Source organism: Marmota marmota, unplaced genomic scaffold (assembly GCF_001458135.2).
Source record: "Marmota marmota marmota unplaced genomic scaffold, marMar, whole genome shotgun sequence".
Lineage (NCBI taxonomy): Eukaryota > Metazoa > Chordata > Mammalia > Rodentia > Sciuridae > Marmota > Marmota marmota.
In genome coordinates, this window is record NW_026000241.1 from 23,421,850 (window position 1) to 23,440,061 (window position 18,212).

General features: G+C 40.7%; 1 protein-coding gene and 1 long non-coding RNA gene across 7 annotated transcripts in view; both read right to left on the bottom strand.

Moving 5' to 3' along the window:
* The window catches only part of Rbms3 (RNA binding motif single stranded interacting protein 3), a 1,302,406-nt gene that overhangs the window by 1,132,192 nt on the left and 152,002 nt on the right, over nt 1-18,212 (bottom strand). The window lies entirely within an intron of this gene.
* The window catches only part of LOC125613819, a 58,444-nt gene continuing 42,850 nt past the window's right edge, over nt 2,619-18,212 (bottom strand). The window contains exons 2-4 of the long non-coding RNA XR_007344410.1: nt 3,543-3,753; nt 3,273-3,405; nt 2,619-3,182 (exon numbers count right to left, since the gene is read on the bottom strand). This is a non-coding gene — a long non-coding RNA (uncharacterized LOC125613819). The remainder of the gene's footprint in view (nt 3,183-3,272; nt 3,406-3,542; nt 3,754-18,212) is intronic.

The window sequence follows — 18,212 nt, forward strand, 5'->3', positions numbered from 1 at the left end:
ATTCTCAATTAATTACTACCAGGGGAACTGGAGTGTTATCTCACTGGGGATCTCAGAGCCAGTATAGAATATGCGCTTGTTGGTCTCCCCAATGGGGTAGTTATACTTCAGCTCTCTTCAATCACTGGTCAAAGGGCTATTGTGGGCTAGGGGAATGAATGCCCCAGCATTTGAGGCCTATAATGTAGAAAGATGCACGAGAGAAATTCTCAGAAGTACAGACAGGGAGCCCATTGCACTGCTACAACCTGGTGACATATGTAGATGACTTTAAACTCTAATGGTCCCTTAAACAAATGCACCATGCCACCACCCTACCGACAAGTTGTTAGAAGGAACTAGGAAAAGTTTCTTTCATTTGGAACTGAATGCCGTCCTTTGATGGGGAAGTCAGGAGCCAAGTAGCCAAGTCAGGAGTCAGTGTGACTTTGTTCAGGAATTGAGTAGTGTTCCTTTTTCAGTCTGCTGTTCTCTCATTGACCCTTCCCTTAGCTCACAGCCAAGACATTCACATCCACCAGAACATCCTCTGGGTAGGATGCACTGGAACCTTAGACTCTTCAATAGAAAGCAGAATTCAGCATCAGGGAGGCCCAACCCAAACTCCATTCAGAAGTTTAATTTGAGACACACTATTTTTTAAAAAAATAGTTACTTTCATATTAATTTGCACTTGGGTAGCATACGTTTGCTGAGAGCTGAGACAGTCAGTGTGGGAAGCATATGGAAGTGGAGCAATAATTACTAATCCCAAATTACAAGTAAAGATGATGAATGCCCAAAGGTCAAGTTCAAAGTTACAAGCATATAAACAATCCGACTAGGACTGAAGTCCAGGTGCGCAAGCAGCCATGTACAATGGTGAAGATTTGGAGTGAGGCAAACCTGATTTGTCTCAGCTACGGAATTCATCGACTGGGGAGCTAGGCAAGTCACCTGACACTTCAAGTCTCTGTTTCACACAGATAATGGGGATAACGAGTACCCACCTCATGCCACCACTGTAATGACTCAGAAAGGCAGTGCTTGTAAATCCTCAAGTGTCCAGCTTATAGTAAGAACGCAATAATTAGCTTGCTATTGCAAATATTATCACCATTTTAATTACTCCAAAGTAGAAAATTTCTGCTTCACATGTCTGAAAGTCATGGGATCATATCCACAAGACTCTAATGCACACCAAGGCAATCAGATAAAAACTATTTCCCACCACATGAAATGGATTTTCTTTGCACCACATTTTGGTTATCCCAAGATCTCAGGTGTGGTGGTGGAATATGCCAGGAATCTCTCAAGGGTGTTTTCTACTAAAGAGCCAGGTACAGTCTGATGAGGCCCTGAATGGGGTGAATCCTGAACAGTGAATGAGCCCTCCTTGCCATATTTAGAGGGAGATTAACCTGCCCTTGAATGGCATAGACCGATGGTGCAAACAGGTGGGAAAGGCAGAGTGTCAGTTATCTAAGTCACCTGTGGTGAGGGATGCTGTCATCTCTGAGGGAAGAATGACATATGCCCTATCCCACAGGAGGAATTAGGGACTTGAGGTATATGACTGGTGACGAAGGCAAGGAACAGATGATTCCCCTTCTGTCCATTGAATCCTTGCACTTCCTTTCAATGACTCTAAGCAAGAAGGCCTGAGAAGCTACTCAGAGGTTACTCAGTTCTCAAAGGCCAACTGTAAGTAATTAAGTTCATTGAGTTCTTTATTAACAATGAAGTAACCACTTTTGATTGTGAACATATGAGGATGTGGCAATATTCAATGCATAAAGTATCTTCCATGTGATGCCCTTTATAGGCACTTGTCACCATTACTCTAGTAAATGCCATTCTTCTCATTTTTCAAATGAGGAAATTGAGGCTGAGAGAGCTTAAGACTTGCCCTGCAGTCTGAAACAAATGGGGACTCTAGAATTATAGAAGGATGGCACATGGCAGCCACCACTAGAAATTATGCCACAATTAGCAGATTTCTAGAGTTGACCATGATAGGAAGAGAAGGTGACCACACGATTCAGATCTTGTATGTAGACAACAGATAGCTCTAGTGCCATTTGCAAAGGAGCAATAATGCTGGTCCCAGATGAGACCTCTGGCAGGTCTACCACTTGAAGGTCTACACTGGATATTCTTTCAAAACTACTAAGGACACAGATTTGCAGGAAATTGACAGAGACCTTGTTGCTGAATCAACTGAAGTTTCTTTATTGCAAGGTAGGCACAGTTACAAGACAAAGTCAGAAATACCACAATTGCCATCCACCCATCCACAGAAGCATGCATTGTTCTTTAACTCCTCCAATGCAGGTAGATCCACAGAGACCCTGCAACACGGGTGATGAGGTCAGTCAATCTCCAGTTCCGGTGTTGTCTTAGAAAATGGCATTTCAAAACCACCCAAAATTGACTAGCTAACGTTCAGGATATTTGAAGTTACTTTTTATACTTATAATTTCTTTGCCATTCTAGCTGCAGGATCAGAGAGGAATTAAATTTCAACCTATGAGGTGTATGTTCCTTTGTAGTGTAACATTTCTATCAAATAGTGTGCAAGAGCCCCAGGTATAATGTATGTTTGATTATATTTCAACTCCAAGTGGTACCACATTGAGATTTCTTCAGTAGCTAAGCAAATAGGACTCGGGTCATTACCCGAATCCAAACTTAAAAAAAAAAAAAAAAAAAAAAACAGAAAGAAAATGTATTTTTAATCTAAGGATCAGTGCCATACAAATCAAACTACATAGCCCCATTTACTAGTTAACCTGGGACTGCAATTCAGAAACTCCCTAGGAACAGAATTGGTTCATAAACAAGGCTAATTTCAGCACAGAATTATACCTTTTAAAGCAATTCCTTTTTACAACTCCCTGGGTCAAGAAAAGAAAAAGACAGGGGAGAAAAAAAAAAAGAAGCAATAAAAAGCCAACCAGTCAAAGTCATCCAGAATTGTGTTACGCAGGCAATGACAACGGAAAAACAGTCCAATTCAGAACTGTCACTCAGAGGACTTTGGGTCTGGAGGCACATTGGGTGTGATGCCACTCAAGGTGTCTCTGGGCTCTCACTGCTGTACTTCTGTCCTGGGACCCAACAGCACCTTCCTCACTGTCCTTCAGGAGTTCCCCAGGATACCTGAGAAGGTGGTCCAGCCTCTCTCAGGCCAAGAATTGGACCTGTGGAAGGACACAATGGAAAAGCCCATTAGGCATCTGATAACTAAAAGGGAGATGGAGTCCAGGGGCCCAGGGCAGATGGGTCCTCACCTCTTCCCAGCTTGCTTCTTGCTGTCTCTCCAGAAGGGTGGCATGATGCCTTGGCATAGCTGGTGGTTTGGGATCTCGAAGATCTTGTAGTGAACTCACTGTAGTATCCATCACCTTGCCGTCCATGCTATTTCTGTTGACAAGAGCATAAAATAAATACGCTGCATCAATGGTCTCTGGAATCTTGAGGAGGAGACAACAGGGCAACACGGACACACAGAAAGGAGGGAAGGGAAGACAAGAGAATAAAACTCAGAATGGATACTCTACCTGCCACCTTTCCCTGGGATTCCCCTAGGCAGTCGTATCCTGGACTGGAGGCTTGAGGTGATTTCTAAGACCTCCCAGAGGTCTCAAAGGTCTGAAAGGTCAGGAGGCATCAGTCCACTCCCATGCGGGCACCTGAACTCAAAACTCAGCTCCTTGAGAACCTCAGCCAGCCTCGCCCCAACTCTCCTGAGTGGATCCTGGCACTGAAATACTACATAACAGAGAGCAAAATGCAGTTGAAAATTAGCAGGAAGTCCTCCTTGTTCCTTTGCCCTGGGGTGGGAGTCAGGGAGAGGCCAGGGGCATGGGGAAGGGTGGGTATTCACCTCGCGATCTCCCCTTGAGTCGTTTGCATGTTCAAGTCATCCCCCTCTTGCCTTCCAACCAAGCACAAAAAGCTCTAGCAGATTCCTTCAATCCTATGGCCCATGCCCTTCGATTCAATCTAGTATTGCTTCTTGACTCCCAGCAGAAAGAGCTCCAGGCCTGGTACATGAGACTCCTGGCTCCATCTATGACCCTCTTTTCCCCCAATTCATGGAAAGCCCAGCACTTCCTCTCTGCCCTTCACTGCACCCACCTCCCTGGAACAGAGGGTGGATACCTCACAGTGGAGAACCCAGACTGGCATCATCAGAGATGAAGCACTACCCCGAGGGGCACAGAAAAAAGGGCATTCAGAGATACTTATCCACCCAAACCCAGTCACCAGGGTCTTGCACTAGGTACAGCCTGGTATAAGTGGTCTGTCCTAGATACACATAATAAAACAAGTGCCTTATAGGGAGAGCATTAAAAGCTGGGGTCATGGCTCAGTGGTAGAGCACTTGCCTAGCACATGTGAGGCACTGGGTTTGATGCTCAGCACCACATGAAAATAAATAAATAAATATATATNTATATATATATATATATATATATATATATATATATATATTAAAAAAGCAGTAATAAAACAGAGTCAATCTGCATTTTATGATGACCATTCACTAGCAGTTTTAAACAAGGTTGGTGACAAAACACTGCTCCCTACCCAGGCAGATCCTCTTCTTGGTTCACCTCTGGTAAGATGAGGAATCCATTAGTATTAGTGCTTCTCACTTTTCCTGGATTCTTCAAACCCATTGGCCAACAAACATCCTACTCACTTTCAACCACCAGTTCTAATGCTCCTTATTCCTCAAAGCCTCTCATGACCCAATTGGCTAGGAGGATCCTTTCTTCCTCTTAACCCCTAAGGCAATTTGTCTACATTCTTTGACTTATACTCTGCATTTAAATGTGCAAATATGTTATCTTCCCTCTTAACAGACATCAAGAGAGGATAGGCGATTGGAAATCAGGCCTAGGTTAGAGTCTCAATGCTCACCCTGAAATAGTTTTGCAACGCTGGGCTAGTTATTCGGATGCTTTAGCTTGTTTTCACATGTATAAATGGGAGAATACCACCTCTCTCTCAATGCTGCTGCATTCAATTAGATAATGCATACCACATATCTAGCCTGAGAGAACATGTTGTCTACAGTTAATATGTTTCTGTACTCCTCAGCCTTAAGGGAAGATCCTTCCTTATTCTTTTATCATTGTCCTCTCCTTCCCACTCCTGCAAGGACTTATCAAGAAAAAAACAACTGCTGGGAGCCATTAGCCAAGTAGGTATGACAATTTCCTTGCCAGCGTACCCCATGTTGCTGACATTTTGCAGTGACATTGAATGTAGTTGACCTTGCTCAAGGACCAGGGCGGATTAGGGTGTTCCCGGTTTAACATAATCGGGTTTAGGGCGTTCCCAGTTTAGGTTCCAGGTTTAAGGTTTAAGATTATTCCTGCTGGGAATAGGGCGTATCCTGCTGCCTGAGTTCCCCTTGAGTTCTCACGGGATTCAGAGTATATTTTGGGAGACAGAAGCCCAGTGAAGGTGAATTTGGGAGAGAACGTGAATTTGGGAGAGAACGTGAATTTGGGAGAGAACGTGGATTTCCCCAGAACGTGATTGTAGACGGCTGGTGTGAGTTCGGGAATAAAGAGTTGCTGTTTGAATCTACAAGCTGTGTGGTGGCTCCTGATTGTGTGCCCAGCCAGACTGCGGCATTTGTGCCCAGCCAGACTGTGGCAAACAACAACAAAAAAATGTGAATGGAATTGAAAATAAAAGTATAGAATACCTAGGACAAAAGTCTCTTCAAAGGATGACAGAATATTTGCTAAGTCCTGAAGTCAGAACCTAGTACATGGTATATGTTGTAAAAATATGTGCTAAACAAAATAATCTTGTGAGTTAATGTAAGACTTCTTACATCCACAGAGCAATCCAAATTTAAATTATCAAGATACTCTTTCCCTTGCTCGATACTCCTTTTTGCCTTCCCTAGAGATGGGCAATGCTAATGTCACAGCTAATGTTAATGTTAGAACCGAGAGATCCTTTCTCCCTTTAGGGAACATGTCTCAAAAACTCAACGTCCAGGTCCAAGGCTCATAACTTTACCACTCACATGAACCCAATTGAGGAACTGCCCCAACTACCCTATTTTACAGATGCAGCAATTGAGACGTGGAGACATTAAACAACTAGCAAGCTGCAGCACTAGGTTAGGAAATTCGGATTTGGAGTCATGCTCTAATTCACTGTGGAGTTACTGCAGAACCTTCTATGACGATGGAAATGTCCTTTGCTATCTAATATGGTGGTCACTAATCACCTATAGCTATGGAGCTCTCCAAAGGAAGCTATTTCTGACTAGGGAATCAGATTTGAAATTTTAGTGAATTTAAACAACCTTGCGTCTAGTGGCTACAATACTGGACAAGTTTATTCCATCTTAGAGATCTCTTCCCTCAGGCCCCTAGCTTTGCTGTTAGAAATGATAGGATCCACCATAAAGGTAAGGTCACAGATTATTTCAGGGTGGGGGGGAGCATGGTATGCTAATAATGAAACCTAAGAGCACAGGTTTTGGAGTGGGATATGTCAAGTTTGAAATTCAAGTCTTATTGTGGCCTGGCTGTGTCTACAGCTTATTAGTCAACCTTCCTATGTATCAATCTCTTTTCTGTTAAGGAGGCATGAGAATATTTCTAGGTTCAATGAGACCATCAAGTAATGCAGTGTCTGCAATAGAGGGCTTAGCACAAGCTTGGTTCAATTTAAGGTGAAGCTGTATCACATAAACACATAACTTATGTGAATTCCTCTCCCTATGCTTTTGAGCACGCAGAAGAGATAGGGAGAAAGTAATAATATAAGTCATCGGGGGAGAAGCTTTTTAATCTGCATTCAACTCCGTGCCTACGTATATCACAGAGTGAGCGTGAGATGAACGACAAAAAAATCTGTTTCCCATTGCAGTATGCTCTCATATAGTGTATGATTCTAGTGTTTGTATGTGATTTTCCCCTACTGCCCTGACTTAACCACCCCTCACCCCACAGCCAAATAAGGATCCTTAGTGTTATTCCCTTCAGAACCAAGGGCTATACACAGAGTACTGCTATGATGATTATTATTTTTTTTTAAAAATGTTTTTTCACTGTAGATGGACACAATACCTTTATTTATTTTTATTTGGTGCTGAGGATTGAACCCGGGGCCTCACACATGCTGGGAAAGCACTTACCTACTGAGCCACAACCCATCCCTGCTATGTTTATTTTATAACTGAGTAGCAAGTCTCCTTATATCAGCCAGCCCATATATATATATATGTATATATAGTTTTTGTTTTTGTTATTGCTCTCACATGCACATGCCCCACATCCTCCTCCCTCCCTCCCTTCTCATGCACATGCATGCTGCCTCTTTTTGGCGGGGGAGGTCCAATACTGGAAATTGAACTCAGGGCCTTGCACATGCTAGGAAAGTGCTGTATCACTAAACTACATCCCTAGCAACACCCTAACGTTTTAGAAATATTGTGAGACAGGATCTAAGTTGCCCAGGCTGGCCTCAAACTTGTGATCCACTTGCCTCAGACTCCTGAGCAGCTGAGATTATAGGCATGCACCACTGTGCCCAGTTACCAATTCTTTATATTAATTTCTTCTGTTGAAGTAACTGGCACAGTTTATTTCCTGAATGGACCCATCCTGATCCCCCTTTCTCCTCCCTAGTCCATAGATGCAACTATGTTACTGACTACATAAGAAAACAAACCACTGTCATAGTTCTGCTCTACTTTTGTTTTGCCAGATAAAATCTGTCTGAACATCGGCATATCTTGACATGTCTGTTCTAGACCTTCTCTGCCTTGCATCTAAATACACGATGGGATAAAAGGAATGAAACACATCTGATTATGTGATTGGATATATCAAAGAGTAATCAACCATGGAAGTGCCTTCTCAGGCAGCTCATTCCTGGGCACATCTTCCAGGACAGCTGAAAGTCTGATAAAACACATGGACATTTCCATTAACAAAGACTGACACACTTAAGTCCTTGCAGGGGGCACTTGCTAAAGCTAAGGTACAGGCCTTCTGAAACAATACCTTAACAACAGGTATCAGATAAACAAGAGCCTTCTGCAATGTTTTAGCCTTTGACAGTCTTAAATGTCCCATCTGCCAGTTTTTTAGAGAAGATGCATACATATAATACAATGCATGATATTATATCAGATCCACCTGAGAGTGGATGACGACTCCCAGCCCCATCTCCACAACGCTGTCTTATCTCATACAAACAGGAGACAATAGGGCAAAATCTCCAGTGTTGAGGGTCCCTGCCTACCTCTTCCACTTGCTTGACTTGAAGGAAGGGCAAGTTGAGCCATTGCATCTCTGTCACGTTCAGGTCTCATTCTTTGGAAATGAATCCTGCCACCAAATTTCATGCCACAAAAAAAGTGACTCTGCACCCACCCGCTGCCCCCAGTAGGATCCTGAGACATGTCTAGTGGACTACTGGGTATCCCAACTCAGGGAAACCAACACAACCTAGATCCTTGCATCCCAAATTATTGCCCTTCTTTGGACTGCCTCAGCTGGTAGCCTTGACCTTCTTATCTAATGTCATACTTCTTAGAGGAATTACATAAAGAATCCTAATTCTGTTTTGAATGTCATCCATAACTATTTGCAGGTCTCCACAGTGGTTTCCACTAAATGAAGATCCCCTCTCCTTTTCTTTCCAAACCAGTGTTAGCATTAATATCAGCACAAGTAGCAGAGGCTGTCTGACCCTCAGTCAAATCTCTCGGGGTCTACCAAGGCCAACTTCCAACTGCCAAAAACTATCTCTTCTCATGAGGGATTTTTCCAGAAACTACTCTGAGTATGGCAGTCCAGGAATATCTGAAATTAACTTGTCCTGAGAGGAGTCTTCAACCAGTGACTGACATTTGGGGGCATAATTCTGAGGCATATGCTATAAATTGTTTCCCAGAATTTCCTCTGATGCTTGAGTTCCAGCTGTCCCCATAGTTGACTGGCTCAATGTCACATCCTTTCTGGCTGCTTTTCCTATCTTCCCATTTCCTTTCCCCTATCATTGTTCCCCAAATAAACTCACTCTCAAATCCTTATCTTGGGGTCACTTTTGGGAAACCACTAAAACAGTAAAAAACTACCATTTTCTAACTCCAGTGACTTTCAAAAATGCTTTATGTATATGTAGGAATACACAAATATGTATTTCCAAGCTATGTTAATTATATTAATTTTTTTAGCTTTTAATCATTCAACAATATTTATTTTTTATTTGTTTCAATTAGTTACACATGACAGTACAATTTATAATAACTACATACTATGCTGCTGACATTTGAGTTTTCATGTATTTTGCTGTGCGCCAGTTCCGTGTGTCCCCTAAGCTGGTAAGATGTTCAGAGGCCAGGAGTGCATCACCTCCTTCTACAATTTCCCACGATGCCTGCTGTGACACTTTGCAGAGTGAATATTCATTCAATAAGGGCTGACAGACAGAAGGCCACAGAGGTTAGCTCTGTTTGTCCCGTGGGCTTGTCAAGGGTGAGAAAGCTCTTCAGAGAAAGAAATTATGTTGTTTTCAATGCTTTGAAGGATGAACCTGGAAGCCCAGAATGGAAAATGGACCTGAGAGAGGGCACCAAGTCAGATCCAAATGGCACATGCTATGCCCTGCAGGCCACAGGATATGAGCTGCTGCGTAATCAGATATGTTCTTTTAGCTTGTTTATGAGTGAGAGACCCGTCAGAGGAAAACAGATATATGAGCTATATAGGACAATTCGAGACCATCCCTGGGAGACCTTTTCTGAGAACCCTGGGCCTTTGTTGCCCATCAGTAGCTATTTGCTTTATCAATCACCTCAACGTGCACCACAGAACTGGGTACCAATAGGTGAGACCCAAAGCAGGTAAAGAGGAGATCCTTTATCAACTATACTTCAAAGCGAAAGTTTGGTGGGATATTTAACAGATGCAGACAGTGATGCACACTATTTCTAATGATCGTAAACATGCTATATTTGCTTTGGCTCTCATTTACCTCCTGCACCAAGAGGACCATATAGCCTTCCCACTTCCCTATTTCTTTTCCTAACTAGAAAGGGAAGAAAAAAAGAAGCTGGCTTCTCAGACATGCTAGACCTAGAATCTTTATTAACTAGCTCCCCCAGGACACAAAGATTTTAAAGGACCTTCTGAATCAAACAAAGGTGAAATGACACTCAGGGCTGAGTATTTTGTTGCATTATTTCTAAGCCTTTTACAACTGACAATCGAGATAAGATATTGATTAAACAGATTACTGTGCATCCTCAACTTGGCTGCTAACAGAGTTCACTGTCATATAGTTTCAGCCCTTCCTGGTGGAGTCTGAAGTCTCAAGAGCAAATGGTCACCGGGGATGTCACACACTCAGCACTTAGCAGAGACCTTGTCATGGCTTCCAGAGCAGGAGGCAGGCCTGCTTGCAAACTGCAGGCCCCAGGAGCCATGGGATCCTCAGAGAACATTTCTAAGGCTTTGTTTGAGGAAAGCACACCAACCTACAGCTTTATATAAATCCTGCTGATTGAGGGAGCTTTAGATTCTATAGAAACTTTCTAAAAATAATTCTGATTTGAATAGAAAGTCCAGTCCTTTACAGAGCCCAGATTGGTTTTTTTTTTTTTCCTTGTCATATGGGAACTTGAAGAGGCCACAACAATGACAAGCAGACAGAACAACCCGTAATTCATCCAGAAATGAATTGCCAACAGAATTACAAACAGCTGTCACACTGGCCAGGAAAAAAAAGCCAGAATTAAGAAGAGCATGGAAGAGAGACACAATGACAACCAGAGAACTCTAGGCACCAAATAGAAAGGCACCCAAAACATGCCCATGATCTTCCTCTAACACCTGTACGTAGAAATCGCTTTATCTGACCATTATATTAACCTCCTTTGGAAATGATCCACATAACATGTTGAAAACGGACAAGACAGCGAGAGCAACCAAGTTTCAGTGAAGTATTTACTGAATGAGCTTGTCCACTCAAAAGGGTTCACTTCAGTGAAAGATGCTGGGAAAACTGCAAATCTGTACGTAGTAAAATGAATTTGAACCTGCACAAAACTCAAAGTGGATCAAGGACCTAGGCATGAGACCAGAGGTCCTGTGTCTACTAGAAAAATGTAGGCCCATCTCTGGATCATGTCAGCCTAGGAACTGACTTCCTCAATAAGATGCCTAAAGCCCAAGCAGTAAAATCAGGAATCAATAAATGGGATGGTACCAAACTACAAAGCTTCTTCACAGCAAAGGAAACAATCAAGAATATGAACAGAAAGCTGACAGAATGGGAGAAAACCTTTGCCACCTGTGCCTCAAAGCATTATTCTCCATAATATATAAAGAACTCAAAAATCTTAAGACACACACACATACACACACACAAAAACAAACAAAAACACAAATAACCCAATCAATAAATAGGCAAAGGAACTGAACAGGCACTTCACAGAAGAAATACAATCAATCAACAAATATCTGAAAAAAAATGTTCAACATCTCTAGCAATTAGAGAAATGCAAATTAAAACCACAAGATTCCATCTCACTCCAGTCAGAATGGCAATTATCAAGAACACAAGCTATAATAAATGTTGGCGAGGATGTGGGGAGAAAGTTCACTCATACATTACTGGTGGGACTGCAAATTGGTGCAACTACTCTGGAAAAAAGAGTATGCAGATTCCTCAGAAAACTTGGAATGGAACCACCATTTGATCCAGTTATCCCACTTCATGTTATATACTGAAAGGACTTAAAATCAGCACACTACAGTGACACAGCCACATCAGTGTTTATACCGGCTCGATTCACAACAGTCAAGCTATGGAAACAACATAGGTCTCCAATAGATGAATGGATAAATAAAATGTGCTGTATATGTACACAATAGACTATTACTCAGCCATAAAGAAGAATGAAATTATGTCATTTGCTGATATATGGATGGAACTAGAGAATATCACACTAAGTGAAATAAGCCAGATCCCCAAAACCAAAGGCTGAATATTCTGATATATGGATGCTAACCTGCCAACAAGGGAGGGTGAAAAGGGGAAGAATAGAAGTCCATTGGATTAGACAAAGGGAGGGGAGATGAATAGAAAATACAGTAGAATTAATGGGACACAACTTTCCTAGTATTGTGTATGAATACACAATCAGGGTAAATTCATATCATGCACAACCACAGGAATAGATCCTAATTAGAATGACTTATATTCTGTGTGTGTACAATATGCCAAAATAGATTCTATCATGTATATCTAAAAGAATTTTTAAAAAATGATTTAGCCCACTTTTTCCCTCCCCCATTGGTGCATTATATTTGTGCATGACAGCGTGATTCATTGTTACATATTCATACATGTACACAATAAAACACGATTTGCTCAATATCATTCCCCAGTATTTCCCTTTTCCCTCTTCTCCTCCCTCCCTTCAATTTTCATGAGATTTTCCCCACCTTTCTCTTCCTTTTTCTTCCACATATAAGAGAAAACATAAAACCCTCGACTCTTGAGTTTGTTGGTTTTTTGGGGTTTTTTTTGACATAGGGTTCTCAAGTTTCATCCTCCTTTCCGAAAATGACATAATTTCACTCTTTTATGGCAGAAACTCCACTGTGTATAGACACCACATTTTTTTGATCCATTCATAGACACCCTGGCTATTCCATAGTTTGGCTATTGTGAATTGTACTGCTATAAACATGGAGATTATATATATACACACATACATACATACACACATATATCACTATAGTAGGATGATTTGAATTCTTTAGGATAAATACAGAGGAGTGGTATATCTGGGTCATATGGTGGTTCCCTGCCTAGTCTCTTGAGGTACCTCGATGCTGGTTTCCACAGTTTTATACTAATTTACAATCCCATCAACAGTGTAAAAGGATTCCTTTCCCTCCACATCCTCTCTAGGATTCATTACTGTTTGTATTCTTGATGACTGCCATTCTGACTGGTATGAGATGAAATCTCAGTGTAGTTGCGATTTGCATTTCCCTAATTGTTTAGTTCATTTATTTAGGGGAGAAATCTATAGCTAAGATTTTTCACATACATGAAAGAAATGCACTATCAATGGAATATGTATCTTAAAACCTTCAAAGCCATGTCCACTCAAAGAGAATCATGGCAAAAGGGAATAAGAAAACATATCCCATTAAGCTCATTCTTTCTCTGGGTTATTACATACATGCATGTCAATACAGCATGAAAATGATGTCTCATGTTGCCAATTATTTACCCACACATGAATAAACTTCGGTACTTTCTTAAAAGTCATATTACAAACATTTCACGCTATCCCAAATTTTGCTTAAGTTTGTATTGACTTTTTCATCAGCCTTTTAACAAGCTATAAAATTAAAATTGCCAAAATAGTCTTATTAATATCTAATATTAAAAGAATACCTTATCTAAAGTCAATTCTAAAGCTGTTCAGTCTCCACTCCTAAGGCAATTTAACATCTCTCCTCCTTAGTTTCTTACCAATTCTTTTTATTCACTCCCCCCAACAAAACGCATTGTGATAATCTCTGGGTGTCATTAATCAGAAAAGAACAAGGGAATATTTTTAATGTTGATCATTTTTATGTTGCTGATAATACTTTGAAGAAAATGGAATGTCCTGTATCAACATTTTTGTACCCACACCGGATTTTGGTAACTAAAGTATACACACCCTGGAAGCCAGAGTCTCTTCATTATGCATGCTCCTTTTACAAGTTCCATAATGCTTGGCAGAGGGCTAGACACTAAGTAAAGGTGACTGTTTTTTGAATAAAAAATTTGATGCTTACTGTAATAGAAAATACCTTGAAGGAGTGCCAAACCAGAATTATACATCCCCAGGCTTCTGGAGAAAATTCCAGATAAGTGTTCCTGATCAAGGTGATACTAGTAAGTCATGTGAAGGGCTTCCATCCCCCATCCCCTATTTACTCTTCTCCTAATTTACCTGCAGCCTGTTGGTGAAGGTGGGAGTGAGGCAAGAAAGAAATTTTAAGACAATCTTACTCAAGTGACTTCTAGCATTCTCTTCTCTTAGCTCCCATTTCTATAAAAAAAAAAAAGAGTTCTGAATAAGGTCTTAAATGAAAAGAAAAAGTGATTTCATGTAAAGTGATTTAATATGCAATTTATTGATGTCAATGCTACAAGGTTTTCCCAGATGGTCACAATGGGAAACGAGGCTCTAGGAAGGCTCTCTGGTCGACCCACAGGACAAGGCACAGAACAGATGCCACATCTCTTAAGCTTGGCCCTTTGCATTCTGCAGTTGACAGGAAAAGGTTGAAATGAAACTGTCTTAGCTGGTGAATGCTGGGAGTAGAGCTGGTTGTGACTTGACTGGGAAAAGCACCCAGGAAATAAGAGGGGATTTTATTGATTACTGAGATGTATCTGTGAAATATTATGGGTACTTCTACAGGCAACTTTCAACAATTACAGCTTTCAATTGCTTCATCTATAAAGTGGGATTCCTAAGTGTTTCAATTGCATTGAGAAATGAGGTACTTTCAATTGTTCTCGTCCACTGGCGCCATCTATCACAAAGTCCCTTTTGCTATAGCCCAACAAAGGTTATGAAGGTCAGAAACCAAAATGGGCTCAAGTGAAGTGTTTGCATCCAAGTCTATACCAGTAACTTTCCAATCTATCATTCGTTCCAAAGCTATGACCCAGAGGAAACAAGTTCCCAGGCAGAAAGTGAATATAAACAGAGTTCACATCTGCCTGTGTGTGGCCTACCCAGACACAAACAGATTACTCAACCAGGGCAAACACACGAGGTGCCAGCATCAAACCCGAATGGTGACAGGGCCAATTATGACTCGGCTCGCCTTCCTGAATCTGAAATGACACTTGTGTTGGAGAAACACTCTGTCAGTAAAAGCCTTGGGAGAGAGAAGCCACGTCACTAGGACTCTCATTCCCATAGATGTCATGGGGAAGAAGCCAAGCAGAATGACCTACTTTTCCACATCGCACTGAAAACTTTCAAATTCCTTGATTTTGAAGGAGTAGACCTCTTTAATTCAGAAGTCGCACAAAAGTCCTGGAGGTAACTCAGGCCAATAAAGACAGCTGGGTGAACACCGTGTAAAACTCTGAAAGCCTGTGACTCTTTTCTAGTCATCATTTGCCATGAGGCTCTGAGGCCCAGAGATGCCAGATCTTCTTATGTTTCAAGAGAAGCCAAAACTCTAGGTTATTTATGGGGTGCTTGCTGACATTAAAATGTTGGCAACCACAAAATTTTTTAATTACTGTGCAAGCAAATAAGACACATCTATGGGCCAGATTTAGCTTGCAATTTGCCAAATTCCTAGGTTTCTTCTATAGATAAAATCATACATGCAGAAAATGTAAGGTTTCAGTGGTTTTTATATAAGCAAGATACAGAGGAAGAACATCAGCCTTGAGGTTTAGAAATCTGTGTATTTTTCCTGGATCTCCCATGTTCTCACAGGGTGAGCGGGGATAAATTGTCTGGTTCCTGGTGTCTCCCCTTCCTCCTAATCACAGGTAGACCCAAGGTTGCTGTGTGGGATACATCAAAGTAGTCCAAGATACGTGAAAAGCATTCCATGCACCGCCTTGATATGTCACCAGGGTTCACGCTGTCTCTCTCTGTTCCCCCAGCTGAACATTTGGGACAAAAATTTTCCCTCAGAAGAGCTGTTGTTTGAATTAAGTGGGGTAATACAACGAAGTGCTTAGCATAGTGCCTGACAGAGGATAAGTGCCCAAGAAGCCTTTGCTGTTACTTTTTGTGACCAAGAAACAGACTTTTAAACCATAGATTTTGTTTTCAGACATTCACACAGATGCAAAGATAAGGAGTTTATCTGAGGCTCTGCTGGTGTGTAGCAAAGACAGAAACAAGAAATAGGTTTTCCCACTCCCAACTAGGAAACTTTTCCAGAAAATTTTAGTTTCTGCTAAATTCTTGGCTCACAAAGTGCTGTTACTCCGTCATGGTCTCATCAATATATACAAAATGAACCCATAGGCCAATGTCATTTTTGTCATTGTTAATGACTGATGAAGTTGAAATGGCTGTTTTAATTTATTAAGAAAGAGAAGAAATAGGGTGAAATTGTTTTCTAGTACATAAAATTCAAAGAATAGTGGTTTTTTTTTTTTTTTTTTGGAGAATTCCAAGTATAAACTGTTTTTTAAACTTACTATATGAAATGGCCTGCATTCCAATTCACTGTGTAAAATTAGAATTTTTTTCTCTTGTCTATGACAGTTCTGAAACCAACATCCCTCATAATCACAGGTAATATGTTTAAGGTCTGCAGAAAAAGAATGTTACCCTATTTAGGTGGAGAAAGTTATCCCAAGCCCCTGTTTAGATAAACAGGGTTATGTACATCAACACTGTCAAGGTTTAACAGGAACCCAACACTATCTTGAATGAAAGCAAAACTGCAGAAAATATTTAAAATACAAGGTAAGGCAAAATATTTTTTTTTAAATCAACAAGATTGAAAACTTCTAAAACATGCAGTTCTTTCTAAAGACAGACTTGAAAGTAGGGCCCTATTCATTAAAACTTGTTGATTGCCTACTCTCTCATTCATCTGTACTCCGTATCTTTGGTATTTTCAATTCCTCATCTTTTGTATCCCTGTAGAATCTAATGGTCTCAAAACTCCCCTTCTTTCCTTTCAAGTTCTCATCCAGGCTCCAGGACCATCACGTTCAGATGGTCTCTCCAGAAAGTCTACATGGCACATGAACAATGTTACCAGCCCCAGAGCAGGCTCTTGGAGACCCAGGGAGAATCTTGTTCCTTTTATCAGAATGTCTCCTCATTCTGCTTCTTCTGTTACCTGAGTTAATTAATATAACCTAGGGGTCATCCATGGACCTCAACCTATTCAGGCCAATGCATTTTTACTTCCATCTAGATAGGTCCTTACTACGCTTCCAAACTGCAGTGCTAATAGGCATAAAAGTAAAGTCTTCAAGTCTTGCTTCAAGTGAACTTTGCTAGTTACTTAACCTCAATTCTATAGAATAAATCTCTGACAGTCTGCCTCATCCAGTTGGCTTTCACTGGTATTAAGTATATATCAATATATTTAATATATAACATATTTATAATATGTAAATACTATTTAAAATATAAATAAATGCATATATTATAATATATGCTTATATAATATATACATATATATTTCTTCACCTCTTTGCTTAACAGTCTAAGCTCCTTAAAAGACAAGAGTGAGTGTGTGTGTGTGTGTGTGTGTGTGTGTAAACTTTATATATATAAATTTCTGTCTGGCCATCATTTTAAAACACTTTAACCTCTTATAAAAATCTTCTCAGTGCTCTCATGAAAAGCCCAAATTGTAACTTCCTTGCCCTTTCAGTTGGTTATGCAACTAGAATATAAAGCTGGTTAGAACTCACATCCATCTCGCTTGGCAGATCTATCAGGAGCCTACTGAAGATATTAACATATGAGCTGGTTAAAGTGTGACTGATTCATTTCCATCACAGGTAATGGAGATGAAAAGGAACCTGTCAAATTGGAGGCCTATTCATCTGCCCAAGGAGAGTGTTCAATTAAAATAATTATTTATGTATTTTCTGTGGAGCCTCCAAACTTTATTCCTCCTATTTCCTTGAGAGTGTGGCAACTGGCAGAGAGCATGTCCATTTTTGTAGGTGAAGCACACAGGAACTCAAAGAACAGCCCTGTGTCCCTCAGAATCTGGAGATCTGTCCCCTGAGCTCAGACAATGGAGCCTGGCATTTAGGCCACAGATGTCAGGATAAAGTTTATTTGGCGGGTCTATATGTTCCTAATCAGAGTGTAAAGAGCTCATTAGAATGAAGTTTACTGTCATTTTATAGGCCTGGCTTTGTAGAATGAAGCTTTTCATTTCTTCCTAATACTGTGTTTACAATTCAGATATTCAGTTGCAAACCGAGCAAGAGTCACTTAAAATAATGTCATCCATGAAGCCATTGTTAAGTAGCAGAATAATTCCACTCAGGAAGGTTTTATTTTCACATAAAATAGAACAGTTTATTAAAACATTTACCTTTCTTTGTGTTTAGTCAAATAATACAGAGAGCAATAGCAAGAGAAATTAAAGTACCTAGGTATAATCAGGTGTCACAATCTCAAGCAGTTACTACTAAGCATGATC